The sequence below is a fragment of the Lynx canadensis genome, chromosome D2, assembly GCF_007474595.2.
Source record: "Lynx canadensis isolate LIC74 chromosome D2, mLynCan4.pri.v2, whole genome shotgun sequence".
In the NCBI taxonomy this organism is placed as follows: domain Eukaryota; kingdom Metazoa; phylum Chordata; class Mammalia; order Carnivora; family Felidae; genus Lynx; species Lynx canadensis.
Genome location: NC_044313.2, coordinates 29,035,220 through 29,048,921, shown reverse-complemented (window position 1 = coordinate 29,048,921; position 13,702 = coordinate 29,035,220).

Below are 13,702 nucleotides of genomic sequence, written 5' to 3'. Positions count from 1 at the left end.
TATTTGGTGTTTTGGGCCAACCCTCCCCCATGCGTGGACTTCTCTGTATGATCTTCCAGAGACAATAGTAGGCCATGTTATCACCTCTATTTTCTTTTTAATACAGATTAACTAGGGATGTGAGAGATAGTGTGAGTTGCTCAAACTTTAATAACAAATTAATGTTTATGAGACTTGAATGCTAGCCTACTAACTGTCAGGTCTTCTACTTTAAGATGCTTCTGGTATATGGTTGTAGTACAGAGAGCAATACTCCTAGGCAAACCAGACATACCTGGGATATCCTAGTTCCCAGTTTAAGCATGAGAAAGTTAATTTCTTGAACTTTAATTACCTCGTTTGTAAGTCAAGAATAATGACCATGGATCCTGGTTAAGTAATATATTAAAGCACCAAATACGTAGTGAGTACCTGTTAAGTGTTCGTTCTTTTCTTATAGCCTAGCTTTCTAGTGTCAGTCTTTGATAGTTTAAAAGCCCTCCCAGGAAGCCAGGCATTGAGTTTTAAAGCTAATACTTTAGCCTTCCACTATGTGAATATAAAAGAAGCATAAGGTAAATCCTACCTTGATTTTATTTTTCACCACTTTAGTCCTGTTTTTAAATATTTACTGATTATTCCTGTAGGTATAAGTTTCTTCTGAACAATTCTATAAGTATTTTGAGGCTGAGAGACCACGTCTTTATATTTTATATATTTCTCACTGTACTCATCAAATTATATGCTCATGGATTAGTTTGCTAGTGGAAAAAGAGCACTGGATTGGCGGTCCTGACTGTATTACTGTCTTTGGTAACTGTGTTGGATATCTTTGGTTTGCCCCTGCAGATCCACTCTTCACTTTGTCCTGTAAACTGAATCTAGCAACATAAAAGCAGTTACACACTATGACCAAGTAGGATTTATACCAGGAATGCAATGCTGGTTTAACATCCAGAAGTCAAACACCATATTAATAGAATAAACTACAAAAATCACACAATCTTTTCAACACAGAAAAAATATTTGACAAAATCCCATATCCTCTCATAATAAAAACACTCAACAAACTTGGGATAGAGGGAACTTCCTTAATCTGATAGAGTATCTACACACAAAATAAACACACAGCTAACATCATACTTAATACTTAAAATCAGAAATAAGACAAGATGTCCACTTTCACCATTCCTACTCAACACTATACTAAAGGTTCTAGTGAGGGCCTTAGGCAAGAAAAAGAAATAAAAAGCATCCAGATTGGACAAGAAGAGGTAAAACACTTTCTGTTTTTAGGCAATATGATCTTGTATGTAGAAAATTCTAAGGAATACAAACACAAAAAGTTAAATGAGTTTAGCAAGGTCATAGGGTACAATATCAATATACAAAATCAATTGTATTGCTATACACTACCATAGCAATACTACAGTATACATTGTTAATTAACAGTCTTAAAATGCAGTTAAGAAAACAATTTCAGAGTGCCTGGGTGGCTCAGTTGGTTAAGTGTCTGACTCTTGGTTTCAGTTCAGGTCATGATCTCCTGGTTTGTCAGTTCGAACCCCGCACTGGGCTCCATGCTAACAGTGTGGAGCCTGCTTGGGATTCTCTCTCTCCCTCTTTCTCTGCCCCTCCCCCACTTGTGCTGTCTCTGGCCCTAAATAAATAAATAAATAAAACAATTTCATCTATAATAGCATCAAAAAAGAAAATGCTTAGGAATAAATTTAACCAAAGAAGTGCTAGACTTCACATTAAAAACTACAAAGCATTGTTGAAAGAAATTTAAACAGACCTAGCATAAATAAAAGAAATCCCACATTTATATATTGGAAGACAATATTAAGATAGCAATACTCTCCAATTGGTCTCCAAATTCAATGCAATCCCTTTCAGAATCCCAACTGTGTTTCTTGCAGAAATTGACAAGCTGATCCTAAAATTTATTTGGAAATACAAGAGACCCAGAATAGTCAATCTTGTACAAGAAGAACAATGTTGGAAGACTTACATTTTATTTATTTATTCATTTATTTATTTTAATGTTTTATTTATTTTCGAGAGAGAGAGAGACAGTGTGAATGGGAGAGGGGCAGAGAGAGAGGGAGACACAGAATCTGAAGCAGGGTCCAGGCTCTGAGCTGGCAGCACAGAGCCCAACATGGGACTCGAACTCATGAACTGCGATATCATGACCTGAGCCAAAGTTGGATGCCCAACTGACTGAACCACCCAGGCGCCCCAAGGACTTATATTTTAAGACTTACTACAAAGCTACAGTAATTAAGATAATGTGGTACAGGCATAAAGTTGAATACAAAACTCAGTGCAATAGAATTGAGAGTCCAGAAGTAAACTCATGTTGTCCGCTGATTCTTGACAAGGATGAATTGACAATTCACTGGGGAAAGAATGGTCTTTATAATAAACAGTGCTAGGACAACTGGATATCCATATCCAAAAAAGAAGTAAGTTAGAAAAGAAGGAAAGACCTTACTTTACATCATATACCAAAATTAACTCAAATGGATCATAGACCTAAATAAAAGAGCTAAGACCTAAAACTCTGAGAAAGAAACAGGAGTAAATCTGTGACCTCAGGTTATCTAAAGGCAAAGCTTTAGATATGACATCAAAAGCACAAATTACATAAAAAAAAAAATGGGTAATTTGGACTTAATCAAAATTGGAAACTTAAGTGTCAAAGAATAACATCAAGAAAGTGAAAAAACAACCCACAGAATGGGAGAAAATGTTTGCAAATCATACGTGATAGAGGGCTAAAATCCAGACTATGAAAGAATACTTCACAATAAAAAGACAATCTGGGTGGCTCAGTCAGTTGGGTGGCCGACTTCAGCTCAGGTCATGATCTCTCAGCTCCTGAGTTTGAGCCCCATGTTGAGCTCTGTGCTGACAGCTCAGAGCCTGGACCCTGCTTCAGATTCTGTGTCTCCCTTTCTCTCTGCCCCTCCCCTGCTCACGTTTTGTGTCTGTCTATCTGTCTCTCTTTCTCTCTCTCTCTCTCTCTCTCTCTCTCTCTCTCTCTCTCTCTCTCAAAAATAAATAAACATTTAAAAGAACCATGGGGCGCCTGGGTGGCGCAGTCGGTTAAGCGTCCGACTTCAGCCAGGTCACGATCTCGCGGTCCGTGAGTTCGAGCCCCGCGTCGGGCTCTGGGCTGATGGCTCGGAGCCTGGAGCCTGTTTCCGATTCTGTGTCTCCCTCTCTCTCTGCCCCTCGCCCGTTCATGCTCTGTCTCTCTCTGTCCCAAAAATAAATAAACGTTGAAAAAAAAAAAAAATTAAAAGAACCATATGATCCGGTCAATCAATGCAGAAAAAGCATCTGACAAAATTCAGCATCCTTTCTTAATAAAAACTCTTGAGAAAGTCGGGATAGAAGGAACATACTTAAACATTACAAAAGCCATTTATGAAAAGCCCACAACTAATATCATCCTCAATGGGGAAAAACTGAGAGCTTTCCCCCTGAGATCAGGAACACGACAGGGATGTCCACTCTCACTGCTGTTGTTTAACATAGTGTTGGAAGTTGTAGCATCAGTAATCAGACAACAAAAGGAAATCAGGGGCATCAAAATTGGCAAACATGAAATCAAGCTTTCACTTTTTGCAGATGACATGATATTATACTTGGAAAACCTGATAGACTCCACCAAAAGTCTGCTAGAACTGATACATGAATTCAGCAAAGTTGCAGGATACAAAATTAATGTACAGAAATCAGTTGCATTCTTATACACTAATAATGAAGCAACAGAAAGACAAAGAAACTGATCCCATTCACAATTGCACCAAGAATCATAAAATACCTAGTAATAAACCTAACCAAAGATGTAAAAGATCTGTATGCTGAAAACTATAGAAAGCTTATGAAGGAAACTGAAGAAGAAAAAAGAAATGAAAAAACATTCCATGTTCATGGATTGGAAGAATAAATGTTGTTAAAATGTCAATACTACCCAAAGCTATCTACACATTCAATGCAATCCCAATCAAAATTGCACCAGCATTCTTCTCGAAGCTAGAACAAACAATCCTAAAATTTGTATGGAACCACAAAAGATCCTGAATAACCAAAGTAGTATTGAAGAAGAAGACCAAAGTGGGAGGCATCACAATCCCAGACTTTAGCTTCTACTACAAAGCTGTAATCATCAAGACACCATGGTATTGGCACAAAAACAGACACATAGACCAATGGGATAGAATAGAGACTCCAGAATTGGACCCACAAAAGTATGGCCAACCTAATCTTTGACAAAGCAGGAAAGAATATCCGATGGAAAAAAGACAGTCTCTTTAACAAATGGTGCTTGGAGAACTGGACAGCAACATGCAGAAGAATGAAACTAGACCACTTTCTTATACCATCCACAAAAATAAACTCAAAATGGATGAAGGACCTGAATATGAGACAGGAAACCATCAAAACCCTAGAGGAGAAAGCAGGAAAAAACCTCTCTGACCTCAGCCACAGCAATTTCTTACTTGACACATCTCCAAAGGCAAGAGAATTAAAAGCAACAAAGAACTAGGGACCTCATGAAGATAAAAAGCTTCTGCACTGCAAAGGAAACAATCAACAAAACTAAAAGGCAACCGACAGAATGGGAAAAGATATTTGCAAATGACATATCGGACAAAGGGCTAGTATCCAAAATCTATAAAGAGCTCACCAAACTCCACACCCGAAAAAAATAATCCAGTGAAGAAATGGGCAGAAAACACGAATAGACACTTCTCTAAAGAAGACATCCAGATGGTCAACAGGCACATGAAAAGATGCTCGACGTCACTCCTCATCAGGGAAATACAAATCAAAACAATACTCAGATACCATCTCACACCAGTCAGAGTGGCTAAAATGAGCAAATCCGGAGATTATAGATGCTGGTGAGGATGTGGAGAAATGGGAACCCTCTTGCATTGTTGGTGGGAATGCAAAGTGGTGCAGCCACTCTGGAAAACGGTGGAGTTTCCTCAAAAAATTAAAAATAGGGGCGCCTGGGTGGCTCAGTTGGTTAAGCATTCGACTTCAGCTCAGGTCTGATATCACTGTTCGTGAGTTCAAGCCCCACATTGGGCTCTGTGCTGATAGCTCAGAGCGTGGAACCCGCTTCAGATTCTGTGTCTCCCTCTCTCTCTCTATCACCTTCTCCGGCTCGCTCTCTCTCTCTCTCTCAAAAATAAATAAACATTAAAAAAAAATTAAAAATAGATCTATCCTATGACCTAACAACACCACTGCTAGGAATTTACCCAAGGGATACAGGAGTGCTGATGCATAGGGGCACTTGTACCCCAATGTTTCTAGCAGCACTTTCAACAATAGCCAAATTATGGAAAGAGCCTAAATGTCCATCAACTGATGAATGGATTAAAAAAAATGAAATTGTGGTTTACATACACAATGGAATACTACTTGGCAATGAGAAAGAATGAAATATGGCCTTTTGTAGCAACGTGGATGGAACTGGAGAGTGTTATGCTAAGTGAAATCAGTCATACAGGGAAAGACAGATACCATATGTTTTCACTCTTATGTAGATCCTGAGAAACTTAACAGAAGACCATGGGGGAGGGAAAGGAAAAAAAAAAGTTAGAAAGGGAGAGAGCCAAACCATAAGAGACTCTTAAAAACTGAGAATAAACTGAGGGTTGATGGAGGGTGGGAGGGAGGGAAGGGTGGGTGATGGGTATTGAGGAGGGGACCTGTTGAGATGAGCACTGGGTGTTGTATGGAAACCAATTTGATAATTTCATATTTAAAAAAATAATATTAAAAAAAGACAGTCCTATTTTCTTCTAAATTTTTATTTAAATTGTAGTTAACATATAGTGTAATATTGATTTCAGGAGTACAATTTGGTGCTTTATCACTTACGTATAACACCCAGTACTCATCATAACATGTGCCCTCAATACCCATCATCCATTTAGCCCACCCCCCACCCACCTCCCTCTATAAACCCTCAGTTTGTTCTCTATCATTAAAAGTCTCTTGGGGTGCCTGGGTGGCTTAGTCGGTTAGGCATCCAACTCTTGGTTTTGGCTCAGGTCATGATCTCACAGTTAATGGGATCTAGCCACCATCAGTCTACACACTGACAGCACAGAGCCTGCTTGGGATTCTCTTTCCCTCTCTCTCTGCCCCTCCCCCCCCCCTCAAAATACATAAACTTAAAAAGAGTCTCATGGCTTGCTTCCTTCTCTCTCTTTTTTCCCCCTTTTTATATGTTCATCTGTTGTTTCCTAAATTCCACATATGAATGAAATCATATGGTATGTGTCTTTCTCTGACTTATTTTGCTTAGCATAATACACTCTAACTCCATCCAAGTCATTGCAAATGTCAGGATTTCGTTCTTTTTGATGGCTGAGTAATATTCCAGTGTGTATGTGTGTGTGTGTATATACCACATCTTCTCTATCCACTCATCAGTTGATAAGACAATCCAATTTTAAAATGGGCAAAGGATTTGTATATAGATTTCACCAAAGAAGGTATGTAGTTGACTAACAAAAACGTGACAAGATGTTCAGCATTATTAGTCATTAGGGAAATGCAAATCAAAACCCCAATGAGATACCACTTTACACCCACTAGAATGACTATAACCGATAAGACTGACCAAACCAAGCATTTGCAAGTATGTGGAGCACGTAAAAGTTTCATCTACTGCTGGTGGAAATGTCAAATGGTGAAGCTGCTTGGTAAAATGGTCTGGGGGTTCTTGAAATGTTAAACATAGAGTTGCCATATGTCACAGCATTTTCTCTGTATATACCCAAGAGAATTGATAACACATTCACACAAAAAGTTGTATCCAAATATTCATTAGCACCATCATTGATCTTCTAGAATTAGAGAATAACTGTTTTTGCAACCCTTAATGACATAAATCAGTTAAAGACCACCAATACTAAAACCATTAGGTAAAAGGTTGAGTAGGGGCTGAATATCCACATATCGCCAAAGTATCACTCTATAGATTATTTGCCAGTGATAAAAGTAGGAAGTTAACATTATAATGGAGCTATCTGGTTGTTCCCAACTTAATCCAGTGAACAAACAATACCACGAGAAGTGCAAGAGTGTACTATACTGAAAGACAGGATTTGAGAGGGGAAGAGGTCATTCAGAGTCCACAACTTGTGTTAGGAATTTCAGTTTGGAGGTCTCCAGTGTGCCTCAAGGAAGAGCTAAGAGTTGGACCACCTGGAAGGCAACTGTAACAAAGTGTAATAGTTAGCCATTGATCAAGCAAGAGTGAACTACAAATAGCAGTAACTCATAGGGTGGCCCATTATCCCAGTTTGCTTGGAATTTTTCCAATTTTCCCTTGAAAGGTCCCATAGCCTGGGAAACTCCTCAGTGCCAGGCATTTTACCAGCTCAGTGAAATTACCTTTGCATCTGTTCTTCAGTGCTCCCATCCCTGACCCTCACATCCTGGAAATTAGATGACAAGGAATTGAATAACAAGGAAAAAAGATAAAAGGAATGACACTTCTTTCTAGCAGTGGCTGAGGTCTCTGAGCTAAGAAAATGGGAGGGGCTTTAAAATGAAAGTGAGATTGTTTTGTGGGTGATAGTAATGTTCCAAAATTTATTGTAGTAATGGTTGCACAACTGTGAATATGCCAAAAATAATTGAACTGTACACTTTAAGTGGGTGAATTATATAAAAATTTATAACTCAATAAAGCTGTTTTTTTTTTAAAAATACATATGAGATTTAAATTAGATTAGCCTGAACTTTTAGTACCTGAAAGAAACCAAAAAGCTATAGGATCTACCTGACATGTGGTCAAGGGCAGGAAAGGCTATATATAGCATGGCTGAAGACAATAGGTAGAAGCAAAATATTGTTTCTTGTTTTGTGTTTAGTTTGCATCTTTCGACAAACTAGCTACGCTAGTTTGAATGGATTTCTGTACCCTGCCACCAAGAGTTGTGTTTAAGAAACCTAAGGAATACACATTCCATCTATTCCTGTATAGATGCTAAGTTTCATCCTTGGATAAAAGCACAAAAATTATATCTTTGGATTGCATTGCTCTGATCCCTCATAGAATGTATGTATGTATGCATGTATGTATGTATGTATGTATGTATTTAAAGTTTATTTACTTATTTTGAGAGAGAGAGAGAGTGCACTCAAGCAGGGAATGGTAAGGAGAGAGGGAGAGAGAGAATCCCAAGCAGGATCCACACTCAGTGCAGAGCAGGATGCAGGGCTCAATCTCAGGAACAGTGAGATGATGACCTGAGCCAATATCAAGAGTTGGATGCTATTAACAATTTCTTGTGTATACTTCCAGAAATTTTAATAATTTACTTGTATTTAATTGCTGGTAAAACTATGTGCTTTTCTATGTGATAATTACTAATTATATTGCTCCCATGTTATTTTTTTGTCAGATGTACTTCCCGTTTGGTTGCTTTCATACTAATACTTGTTTTATAAAATTCTCTTAAAAATTAAAGAAAAATGTGCGCATTTCTCTGTGTTCTGATCACTTTCTTTTTGTTTGTTTGTTTGTTTGCTTTCGAGGCTCAGAAGAGTATTTTTCTCTCCACTATATACATTTTGCTTCTAGCCCATTTTGTTCTGTTGTTTTATGACCTATCAAGAATATACTTTATGGGATGATATAAATTAAAGACCTAAATTAATTACTTCTTTTCTATATTAGTATGCTGATGTCCAAAAAACATTATACAATTCATCCTATTCCCTCTAGTTTGTCAAAAGTTAAAGATTATCCTTTGGGTTTACTAGGAACATTATTCTGTACCACCAATAACTTTTACTATTTTTTAAAGTATATACTTTTTTTAAAACTATATGAAACTTTTTAGTAGTTGACTCTTTCTGGGGGAAGCTTTAAGTCTAATTCAAAGAGTTCATTAATTATTTAAATTATTTTTTTGCAATTTGTTAATTCTTTCAGAAGAGTTTCACTACATTTCAGGTTTTAATTAAAAGGAGTGTAGGTTTATAATAAATGAAAAATATTTTTAAATCAGTGTTAATTTACTCATCTGTACATCCTATTTGGTCTCTGGTTATTCTAAAAATATTTTTGGTTTTAGCAATACAAAAATGTACACATTATCTTTGGTGGGAGAATTGGGTAGTAATTATCTTATTACTTTATAGTTTTTAGTTTTTGCTATAGGAGCATGAACTAATAGGTGAAATTTTAAAATATGAAGGGAAAAACAGTCTTTTTTCTGTTACCACTTAAATCTCAAAATCTATATTAAGATATTACACCAGAAAGAAAACTTTTCTTAAGTTTATCTGTAATCATTAACTAAAAGTACACAACTCTTTGGTTATCTTGAACATTGAACTTTTGTAGAGTTTTCAGTTAGTTAATGCAGACATTTATTAGTCAACATTTGCTTACTAAGTAGAAATGATACAGCGTATTCTTTGCCAAGTCATTCTGATCAAACATTCTCTCCAACCGAATTATCTCTATGCAATGAATTTAGTATACATACATTGAGATTTTTGGAGACTGTTAGGAAGAGATTTGGGAGAGATCATTTTACATAAGACCAGCAGAGGCAAGGCCAGAATCCAGGTTTCCTGACTCCTTCACATCTTGCAAGATGTCTTTTTTAGTACAGTCTTTGTGGTTTTTTTAATGTTTATTTATTTATTTTGAGAGAGAAGGAAAGAGAGAGGGAGGGGCAGTGAGAGGGAGATAGAAGGAAGGGCATTGAGAGAGGGAGAGAGAGAATCCTAAGCAGGCTTCATACCTTCAGCACAGAGCCTGGTGAGATCATGACCTGAGCTGAAATCAAGAGTCAGACACTCAGGGGCGCCTGGGTGGCGCAGTCGGTTAAGCGTCCGACTTCAGCCAGGTCACGATCTCGCGGTCCGGGAGTTCGAGCCCCGCGTCGGGCTCTGGGCTGATGGCTCAGAGCCTGGAGCCTGTTTCCAATTCTGTGTCTCCCTCTCTCTCTGCCCCTCCCCCGTTCATGCTCTGTCTCTCTCTGTCCCAAAAATAAATAAACGTTGAAAAAAAAAATTTTTTTAAAAGAGTCAGACACTCAACTGACTGAGCCACCCAGGTGCCCCTTCAGTACAGTCTTTAAATATCAATGATAACACTAAAGGAGAGAGTTCGCAGAACACCTCTTCTGATAGAATAGGAACATCCTGCAAACTTGCACGTATTTGACATATTCAGATCACATCTTCAGGGCACTAGGACAGCTTGATTTAAAGAAATTCTACAGTGCATCCTCAGGTAAAGGGAATCATCACAGTATTTTTGTTTTTTATGTGCATTGCATATACATTAAATCATAAAATCTTGGAAATCTTCTAGTCAGACCTTCTCCCCAGAGCACATATCTTTTCTCCAGTGTTCACTACCTCATAAAAGCGTAGAAGGACATCTGACATTCTTACTATACAGATATGAAACATTGTTCTTCATAAATTATGGGATGTAGAATTATTTTCTTAACCCTTCTGAACCTCAGTTGATGAAATTGTAATAAAAAATACCTACTTCATAAGATTATTATAAGGACAGGGGCACCTGGGTGGCTCAGTTGGTTGAGTGTCCGACTTTGGCTCAGGTCATGATCTCACGGTTCGTGAGTTCAAGCCCTGTGTCAGGCTCTGTCTGAAAGCCTGGAGCCTGTTTGGATTCTGTCTCCCTCGTTCTCTGCCCCTCCCCCGCTCATGCTCTTGCTCTCTCTCTCTCTCTCTCTCTCTCTCAAAAAATAAAATAAACATTAAAAGAATGTTTTTAATATTATTATAAGGACTAAAAGAGACAAAACTGTTAGTGTTTAACATAGAAATGTATTCATTATTTAAGAAACCTACATGAGGTTGACATATAATAGATATCCATTAAGCATGAGTTATGTCAATGCTTGTAAGTCATTGATACAAATATTCAAGGTGCTGGAATGATTGCAGACCCCCCTGGCATGCCAGGAAAGATCACCCTTGGGTTACATACTTCTGTTCTTGTTTGAACTACACCTTTTGTGGTTGTCCCACAGTTCTTAGATACTCTTGTTGTTTTTCGGATTAATTTCTCATTGCTTTCCAGTTGTAGCATTCTCTACAGAGATCTCCTCAAGCTCAGAGATTCTTTCCTGTGCTGTGTCTAGTCTACTAATAACCCCATTAAAGGCCATCTTCCTTTCCATTACAATGTTTTTTTATCTCCAGCATTTTGATTCTTTCTTAGAATTTCTCTTTGCTTACATTGCCCATCTGTTCTTGTATGTTGTCTAGTTCATCCATTAGAGCCTTTAGCATATTAATCATAGTGGTTTTAAGTTCCTAGTCTGATCATTCCCACCTCCCTGCCATATCTGAGTCTGGTTCTGATGTTTGCTTTATCTCTCCAAACTGTGTTTTTTGCCTTTGAGTATGCCTTGCAATTTTTTCTTGGTAGCTGGACTTGATGTACTGGGTAAAAGGAACTGCTGAAATTGGCCTTTAGTGATATGGTGGTGACATGTTGGAGGAGAGGAAGTGTTCTCTGGTCCTATGACTAGGTCTCAGTCTTTTAGTGATCTGGTGCCTCCAGACTATGAACTTTGCAAGTACCTCTCAGCCTCCTCTCTTAGGTGGAACAAGAAGGCTAGAGTAGGCTGATTTGGGCATTTCTCTCTCTGCAGGTTGGTTAGGCTCTGAGAAAACCCCAATGGGTTAAGTTCTGGTTAAACAGTTCTTCTGAGAGCAGATCTTGTTAAAAACAGAATGCTCTGGTATATTTCAAATGGCTACTTTTCTTCTCTGCCTGCCAGAAGCAGGATGAGATTTTTCTCCAATATTCACTGTGAGAACCTCCTCAAGCTCCTGAAGGTAAAACTCATAAAAATGTTTATAGGGGGGAGCTCCCCTATCACAGAGTCCCCCTGGATTTTTTTTTTTTTGAACCTCTCAGACATGATGGAGACTTCAGTTGGATTTCAGGCAGAAACGGAGTCATCCAGTGCAGATTTGTGAACAGGATCCACAGGTAAATGAACAACTTCCTGGAGGGATTCACAGAATTGCTTTCTATTGATTTGATTAAAATATTCGATAAAAATGAGCTGGAGTTGCTAATGTGCTACCTTGGCAGTATGGACATGAATGATTGAGAGATAACATTCTATTTACAGGAACGGCTAATGCCCAAACCATCCTGTCATTCAGTGGCTAACAGACTTTGCAGAGACAATGGCAGAATAACAGTTTCACAACAGTTTCACGATGTGACTCCTAGAACAGTCTTCCCGCCATGCACTTGCCCAAGTGCAGATGTGGGAAGTCAGCCCTGGGTCACTTTCCTGCATTTTCTACTCTAAGTTATCAACTGGGTAATGTCTATAGTAATGACATTTCAGAAAGACTTTGTCTATGTTGTGCTTTTGTAGGCAAAGCCCTTAATAAATTGTTTACTTACTTAAAAAAGAAAAGTTCTCAAAATAAGATAAAAACAGAGAGGAAGACAAACCATAAGAGACTTAGATACAGAGAACAAACCGAGGGTTGCTGGTGTGGTTTTGGGTGGGGGGATGAGCTAAATGGGTGATGGGTATTAAGGAGGGCACTTGTTGGGATGAGCACTGGGTGTTATATGTAAGTGATGAATCACTAAATTCTATTCCTAAAGTTGTTATTACACTCTATGTTAACTAACTTGGATTTAAATTAAAAAACAAACCAAAAAACAAAAAAAAAAGGAAAGAAAGAAAAGAAAAACTCAGTGACTCTGTGACTCAGACACTAAGACTCTCTATCAGTTGGTAAATTACAGTTCAGCATTCCCCACCCCAGTAAATTGTGATTCTCTGCATTTGCCTGTCTGCCTGTCTGTCTCTTCAATTTGGGGGACAGCAGTTTGCTCTGTGACCTTACTTCTCTTACTGATCTAAGAAGAATTGTTGATTTTTCAGTCTGTCCAACATTTTACTTGTTAGGATGGAATGGTAACTGCCAAACTCTTTACATGCCAGACCCACCCACTTCTTCTTTCATTTGATAATACATCATATGTTTACCCTATCCGTGTCAGTAAATATCCTAAAACCTAAGCATTTGTTTTGGTGAATATTTAGATCCTCCACCCTCCCTTTTTTTGGCTACTCAAAATGTTTTAAGCACAAATGAGTACAAATTCTACTTGTTTTAAAACATGATTACAATTTTTATCAGTCACTTTTTGTTCCTCTTATTTGCAGTAGACACCACAGGGAGTTTACATTTTATAAGTAGAAAATAATTCCACTCACACCATACCTCTCATTAGGCCCTCTCTTCAGTCTCAATGAACATTTCCAAGCATAGCCAATTTGCTTTCATAACTACTTGCTAGACATGTTCAGTCAATATCCATCTGCTAGAAAAAAGAGGATTGACATCATTGTCAAAGACTAACTCAGACATTTAATTGGATGTCTGTATGCTAGTTTTTTCGTACTTGAGAGAGATTGTCATTACACTATTGTCAACAAAGGCAAAAGCCAGGATTTATAAAAAAGAGAGACAAGAAAAGAGGCAAACACACAGTTTAGGGAGAGTGAGAGTTTATTCCTGATTAAACTAATTAGTTGGAGGGCATCAAAGAGGCCAGTATGGGAAGTCTAGTGTTGAGCAGGCTAAGTCATCAGGGAACACAGCTGCAGGCATCGATGACTTTTCTGAAAAGCCCTTA